We start from the raw sequence: 8,142 nt of genomic DNA, 5'->3' as shown, positions 1-8,142 counted from the left end.
TTATTTGACCTCTCAACAACTGTTAGCAAAGGAGAGCATGTCCTATGACCAGAACATTTCCTTATTTCTTTCTGTGACACCACATGGAACTAGTTTTCCTCCTTCACTCCAGAAAGAAGGAATAGATTCACATGAAGCAAAAGAAGGAACTAAAGAGAGGGAAGGAGAGGGAGCGAGGAAAATAAAATCTATTGTTCCAAAATATTTTGTAAAATCTAAATATCAGGGGAAAGCACTCTTCCTATTTTTCTATGAGATTAAGAACAGCATACTTACGTCAACTTTTAAGAATACATTTAGTAAATTTAATAGAGATAAAGAAAACATGATTTTAGTGAATTTCCTTAGGTTGCCTATGTGTGATGCATGTATAGTAAGTTGTTTTTAACTTTCCTTTTGTTTAAAAAATTTTAATCTTTTGTTCTGATGGAGAGAATAGAAATTTTAGCTCGAAGCAGGGTGGTGTATATGTGTGTGTGTGACATTACAGGTAAATACTGAGGAATACATTTGAAATGATATCAGAATAGTCCGACTCCAGATTCTTGTCAATAGATAACCCTGAACTAAGGTTTGAGTTGGGTCACTTGCCACCTGAGTCTAGGCAAGACGTTTTATCTTTCTAAATCTCAATTTCCCTCCGAGTAAAGTGTGAGTGATGAAGTTACCAATTGTTAAGAATTAGAGGAGCTAGCACAGGGAGGAGCAGCTCACTCCCTACTGCGCAGAGCTCAGAATATTCTAGTTTTAGGAATAAAGGTCCTTATGGTGCAATGAATAATCAAGAGCAGATTTATAGAAAAATTAAACTTTGTAACTGCAATTCCTCATCATCGTATATAGGATTTCTTACTGTCATGAGATATAGGAGCTAAACATCACTATAATTTTCTATGTAAAATATTGAAGTGACTTCTAGAAGTTGACTTTGAGGGAAAACTGACATGAAATGTTATGAGCACTTTCTTCTAATTGAACTCCAGCTTATTCTATTGGATTGCCATTTTCCTAAAGGGCACACTTATGATATCTGGCTTCGTTTTCACTTCTATTTTTCAAAAATCCCACTCAGGGAATCTGAAGATAATGCTATCGTGTTAAACAATATGAAAGTGTTAATATTCATTTTCTTTGACTGAGAAAAATGACTTCAATTCAATATTACTATGAACGGTAGAGTTGTTCATATTTGACAGAATAAATGTATTCATAGAAATTTTAATTGGAAAGAAATGTTCTGTTAACTGCATTGTATGCTGCTTTTGAGGGTAGTCTCATTACTGTTAAATACCATTTACAGTAATACAGCATATCTTCTAACATCAAAAATTTAATTTTCAGTACAAGCTTTTTTTTAATTGAATACAGGATCAAAAAAGTTAAAATATAAAAAGGAAAAGTAAATCACATATAATTTTATTTTTCAGGAATTAACATATTTTGTAATTTATCTGTTTTTTAATTAATATGTATATTTATTTTTATATGTGTGATCACTTTCCCTAATGTATACCTACTTTTTCACTTAACATAAAAAACCTTCAGCAATAATTTCTTCAATGGTTACATAAATCCTATCTGGAATAAATCACAATTTATTTAGCTATGTTGCTATTGTGCGTGTATGCATGCATGCATGTGTGTGTGTGTGTGTGTCTTGCTGATGTAATAATAGGCTGTCTACACAAAGGATTCCAAAATGTGTCTAACATATAACAACTAAGCACCTCGAATAGAAACTCTTGGTTAAATATTAAGCAGAAATAAGTACAGATGCATTTAAAACAAACAGCAAGCATTGATTTCAGTTACAGACTTACCTAGAATGGAGGTACACACTGAAACAGTTTTATAATTAGTATTCAGTACATTGGTAGATATATGAGAAATTCTATAATTATCCCCAAATCTCATTGCAATCTATAGATTCAATTACCTTTTCTTTTGGCAACTGTCCTTTAAAAAAAAAAAATAGTCACTAAAAAGAACCCCCAGAGTGTGCTGAGTCTCACTATTTCATTTACCTTCTTTGCCCATATTCTGGAGGAGTTTTCGAAATAGGGAGAAGAAAAGAGAATGGGACACAAACACACAAAGACAACCTGGCCCTGCGTGGCTGTGTGTGAGGGTTGGCGGCAGCCCCGGGGGTACAGCAGAGCAGAGAGAAGGGGCTGGTAGATGGACTCAGGCAGAAACAGGAAGAAACGCATGGCTTCTCACATGCGGCTGTCGAGGGAGCAGAGCTTCCTGTGTTTGAAATTCTTCGTGCAATCAAATAAAAAGAGAGAAAAAAAAAACACAAGGAAATCATGCTCTGTGCAGATTTGCTCTGGCTCAATCTAAGTACTGTGCCTGAGCAAAAGTGACCATCAAACTGTAGGTGCACAGTGACCAAGTTATTCAAGAAATACTTTTGGTCTGTAATAATTTTTAAGAAAGTAATTTACCACTACAGTTCTTTTTCATTTCCCCTAGGTTTTTACTTACTGCGCATATCCCCTGTGAGATCTAAAATGTTTTAAACATTTTCTTCAGGTCTTTAAGGGTTTATAACTGGACAATTCAGCAAGACACAGTTTCCTTCCCATATTAGAGGGAAGATTACAACACAGAAGGACATTTCATATTTCATGACTTCTAGAAGACAATCTTTTCATGAGCTATTTATTTAGAGTTATTGCCTCTAATGTTCCTGTCCCCTGAGGGTTTTAAAAATTCCTCTCAAGTCTTTGGAGATTACAAAACTGAAACGTGCGTCAAGGTAACACCACTTTTAATTTTATGTGAATTATCCAAATACTCTACCTAAAATGGAAGATCCTTCAAAATGAAGTAAAATTCCAAGGTAACTGACAGGAGCTACTCTGATGTTTTCTTAAATACGAATTTGTGTGGGAAGGAGCATCACTATCGAAACACAACCATCACGAAGCTGAAGGAAGAAAGTGAAGAGAAAATCTTAGGTACAATATATCATAGTCTTGGGTTGTCAAGAAGCTGAGAGTATTTCCCACAGGTTCTCATTTGTCACCACAAATGGTGGTAATGACAGAAAATGGTTTCTGTAGAATGTAGCACCAAGGAAAGCCTTCTGTTCAGAGTTCCATGTGATTAGCTGTGCTCACCCACCATTGCCAAGAGAGTAAACCTTAGTAATAATGGGTAAGTGCAGGTGTTTCCTATTTTAATGTAGACCCACTACATGAAATCCTTCGTAAGATGATGGTGTAGCATGTAACTAACTTTTGTCCTCCCTGAAAAGTGACAAGATATTGAAAACGTCTCCCTGAGGAGAGGCTGGGGGATGTACATAGACATATAAATGTGCATTTCCTGGTGTATTAAATGTTTAATGAAAAGGAGGGAGAAAGGCCTCCGTCTGGAGCCAACGGGTCTGCTGGTGCCTGTGCAGAGGCCAGGAATGATTTAAATCCAAACAAGCCAACCACCAGAAGTGCAGGGAAAAGAGAGAAGATAAAGCAGGAGTAGAGAGAAGGGTGCATGAACCAGAAGGATTACCTGATAAAAGGGCATTCACGAAGTCTCTTAGAACAGGTGAGTTGGGAGCAGGCAGGAACAACAGGCTTTCCAGGAACAGGTGAGGGGGTAGAACTGGACTTCCACGTAAAATTTTAGCTCTTGTGGGAAGCTTCAAGCAAAGTTAGTAAACCTCCATTTGCAAAGGAGAAACTGCTGCTTGCCAAAAGTTATATAACCAGTCAAAGGCAATGTTTGGGAAAGTGCCTGCTGGGCTCGGTACAGGCTGAAATTTAAAATTCTTCTGTTCCAGGTTGTGGCAACTAGGACATCAGAAGCCGCGATGGTCCCCGGGACCTGTCTGAGGGCTTAGCTGTTGGAGGGTCAGTAGGGCTCAATGAGGTGGGGGTGGGGAGGGGAGATGCTGCTGTGACTCTCTCATCTGCACATCCTTGTCCTCAGGTTTCTGGCTTCTGTTCTCCTGTGTGCCCTGTGTCATGGTGACAAGGGAGCACTTAATGTCTGAGTTTACTTGGTAAAGTAGATATTACTGCCCCCCATTTTATGGATGACAATACCAACAGTAGCTATTAATTATCAAGCAGTTACTCTGGTTGGGCATCAGTAGGGAACAGTGCATTTGCTTTCCTATTGAATCCTCACAATGATGCAATGAACTAGAATAATATTCCCATTTCACAGATGACAATAATGAGACTTGTCCAAGATCAACAGCTATAGAATGCAGGAGTTAGGGTTCTGATCCAAGCAATCTGATGCCAAAAATCCATGCTCCTGACGGGTAGTGGCACTGAGGTCCTTCCTCAAAAGTTCTCAAGGTTAATTGGAATTTGAATCAGGCACTCCAATGCCAAAGCCCACGCACTTTCGCTGTGTCATGTTAGAGAAGAGAGATAGGAAAAAGGCTAGGAGGGAATTTTGGAGGAAAAAAGACACATGCATACACAAACAACCTTTCCATCTTGTATGATGAGCTTCCAGTGAAAAGACACAGGGTCCTGCTTTCCTTTAAATGCCCTGAGGCAAATTAACCAGGGTGTGGGAGGACCCACTTATTTTTTTTTTTTAACATTTATTTATTTTTGAGACAGAGAGAGAGCATGAACAGGGAAGGGTCAGAGAGAGAGGGAGACACAGAATCTGAAACAGGCTCCAGGCTCTGGGCTGTCAGCACAGAGCCCAACGTGGGGCTCAAACTCACAGACCGCAAGATCATCACCTGAGCCGAAGTAGGACACCCAACCAACTGAGCCACCCAGGCGCTCCTAGGACCTACTTATTTTTTTTTAATGTTTATTTATTTTTTAGAGAGAGAGAGAAAGAGAGCAGGGGAGGATCAGAGAAAGGGGAGACAGAGAATCTGAAGCAGGCTCCAAGCTCTGAGTTGTCAGTACAGAGCCCAACCCGGGGCTTGAACTCACAGACCGTGAGATCATAACCTGAGCGGAAGTCTGACGCTCAACAGCTCAACTGACTTAGCCACCCAGGGGCCCCCAGGATGGCCTACATCTAGTAGCACTGCATATTCACAGACGGAAGCAGGAGACACACAAAGGATCCTGAAGAAATGCCTGGGTCAGACCCTGAAACACAGCAGCCCAGAGGAACAGGTCCAACGTACCACACAGGCAGTAGGGGACTCAGGCTTTCCAGGGAAATAGATCTCTTATTTTATTTTTTTAATTTATTTTTTATTTATTTTTTTAATGTTTTATTTATTTTTGAGAGAGACAGAGACAGAATGTGAGTGGGTTAGGGGCAGAGACAGAGGGAGACACAGAATCCGAGGCAGGCTCCAGGCTCTGAGCTGTCAGCACAGAGCCTGACGTGGGGCTCGAACTCAAGGACTGTGAGATCATGACCTGAGCTGAAGTTGGACGCTCAACCAACTGAGCCACCCAGGTGCCCCTAGATCTCTTATTTTATACTGGAATGTTTCTGAAATTAAAATATGCACAATGCCCATTTCAGTCTGAGTCACAAAGGATGACAACTTCAATGAATACTAATTGCCATTACCAGGTTTGGTCCGCAGCTTTTTACTTTCGAAAACATGATTTTTAATCATCCACAGACAGTTAGGCACTGAGAAACTAAGCAACACTAACTAAACTTGTTATATAGTAATTTAACATCAGAATGCTAATTTACTTTTAGGGAAGATAAGGAGAAACTATATTTCTATCTAAAACATCAATATCTAATATAAAAGACTGGCAAAATCCAATGGGAAGCCAGAAAGGTACAGAATAAACTCAAACCAAATTAGTAAAATGAAGGTACAGTCTTAGAAAACATTTTATTGGCCCCTGAGAGACATTATCGCTCTGCCCTCTATAATGGCCAGCACATGGACACTCACGTTAGTATCTCCCCTTTATTAAAAAATGGTTCTTATCCTCTTGGGGATGGGGAGCTGTAGTACACTTAAGAGATGCTGTTCACCTAGACCACACATTCCCATGGATGCGAGTTTTAGTATCATCCCTTTCTTTCCCACATCAGGAAGTGTCCCTAAGGTGAGTGAGTAAAAAAAAGGGTATTATTACAGGTATAACTTTCAATTTCACTCATATGCCACACTTTATTACCAGTAACAAATTGCCATGCTAATATCTTACATTGCAAACATATATGTTTGGTGGTATTAAACACACACAAATCTTTACTTCTTGATTCTTTCTGGATTGGTGAATTTTGAAATGGGTTTCTCAGAGATACCATACGTGCTGTTTCTGCCTGCGAGATGTTCCTCCTCTGTTCTTGATCTGTTTTCTACAAATAATGCCTGGATAAGATTTCATTGCCTGGCTATCGTGACAATGTAGTAATTAAAGCAGTAATTACTTAAACTCACTTTGGATGAGTTAGTAATTGGTAAGTAGTACATTTGTAAGCCTTTTCTCATGATGACCTTCTCCTGTGACAACCACCTCATCTATTTTAGAGTCAGTTTCATTAACTTCAATTACCTAATAGTTCTATGTTTTGCCTTTTCATGTAAATTTTGGGATGTGAGCTATGTATAGATTGCAGCCACAGATCTCTATACATTAAAGAATCAGTGGAAAATAAGAATCTATACAACTTAATTTTATAGTTACTTTTCTGAAAAGTAGATATTCTTTAAAAAAATTTTTTTTAATGCTTATTTTTGAGAGAGAGAGAGAGAGAGTGCACAAGCTGGGGGTGGGGGGCAGATAGAGAGGGAGACACAGAATCTGAAGCAGGCTCCAGGCTCCGAGCTGTCAGCACAGAACCCGAGGTGGGGCTTGAACTCACAAACCATGAGATCATGACCTGAGCTGAAGTTGGTCGCTTAAACAACTGAGCCACCCAGGCGCCCCAGAAGTAGATATTCTTTTAAGTGAGGAATATCTACACTGTGTCATTCCATAAATGGGGAACAACCAGTCTCTCAGGCTAGTATTATTACAATTTTTTTCCTGATTATAAGCAAAGATTCTTTAAAAATAAGATACCCGTAACCCAAAGCAATATGCATTAACATTTTCTTCCACAGTATTTACTTGTAGTATTTAACAAAATGGAAATCATATGTATACATTTTTTTTAAGTAGGCTTCATGCCCAGCACAGAGCCCAACTCAGGGCTTGAACTCATTACCTTGAGATTAAGACCTGAGCTGAGATCAAGAGTCAGACTGGGACACCCAGACACCCCTGTTTAAGTGGTTTTATATATTTTTTCAAGTAACAGGTTTTTTTCTTTTTCTTTTTTTAAATGTTTATTTATTTTTGAGAGAGAGACAGACAGAGAACAAGCAGGGAAGGGGCAGAGAGAGAGGGAGACACAGAATCTGAAGCAGGCTCCAGGCTCTGAGCTGACAGCACAGAGATGTGTTAAGAAGCCCCAACAAGGGGCTCCAACTCACAAACCGTGAGATCATGACCTGAGCTGAAGTCAGACACTCAACCAACTGGGCCACCCAGGTGCCCCTCCAATTAACAGTTTCTAATGCTAGATGTTTTAAATCCTTCCATTTGACTTTACTGATAACACAAAAAACATTGTGATGAACCTCATTCATTAGTTCATTAAATATTTCTGAGTTCCAAGTATTTGGAAAAAGTGCCTCGCCCCAGGCCATTTCATATCCCACCACCCACAACCTGACTCCTCTCTCCCTTGGTTTCTCTCCCAGCCCCCACCCTAGGTGGTGAGATTCAGTGGTCCACTATGCCAGACCTGTTCTTTTTTTGTTTTTTAATGTTTATTTAATTTTGAAGGGGAGAGAGACAGAGTGTGAGTTGGGGAGGGTCAGAGAGAAGGAGGGAGACACAGAATCAGAAGCAGCCTCCAAGCTCTGAGCTGTCAGCACAGAGTCCTACATGGGCCTCGAACTCACGAGCAGGAAGTCATGACCTGAGCTGAAGTCTGACTCTTAATCAACTGAGCCACCCAGGCTCCCCCAGACCTGTTCTTAAATATGTTGAAAGTGAGAAAAAACAACTTGGAGAATCATGTTCTCTCTCAATAAAGCCATGCTTGCAGCCCTATTGTCTTGCAGCAGATTAAAATTTCCTATTTGGAGTAATCAGCAGCTTAGTGTTAACTTTTCTTCTATGTCCATTCGCGCTGTGGCAATCCTAATGGCCTCCAAGGTATGCAGGTGCTGTGGGC

This window comes from Neofelis nebulosa, chromosome 8 (genome assembly GCF_028018385.1).
Source record: "Neofelis nebulosa isolate mNeoNeb1 chromosome 8, mNeoNeb1.pri, whole genome shotgun sequence".
NCBI lineage: Eukaryota > Metazoa > Chordata > Mammalia > Carnivora > Felidae > Neofelis > Neofelis nebulosa.
This window is presented reverse-complemented; position numbering follows the sequence as displayed.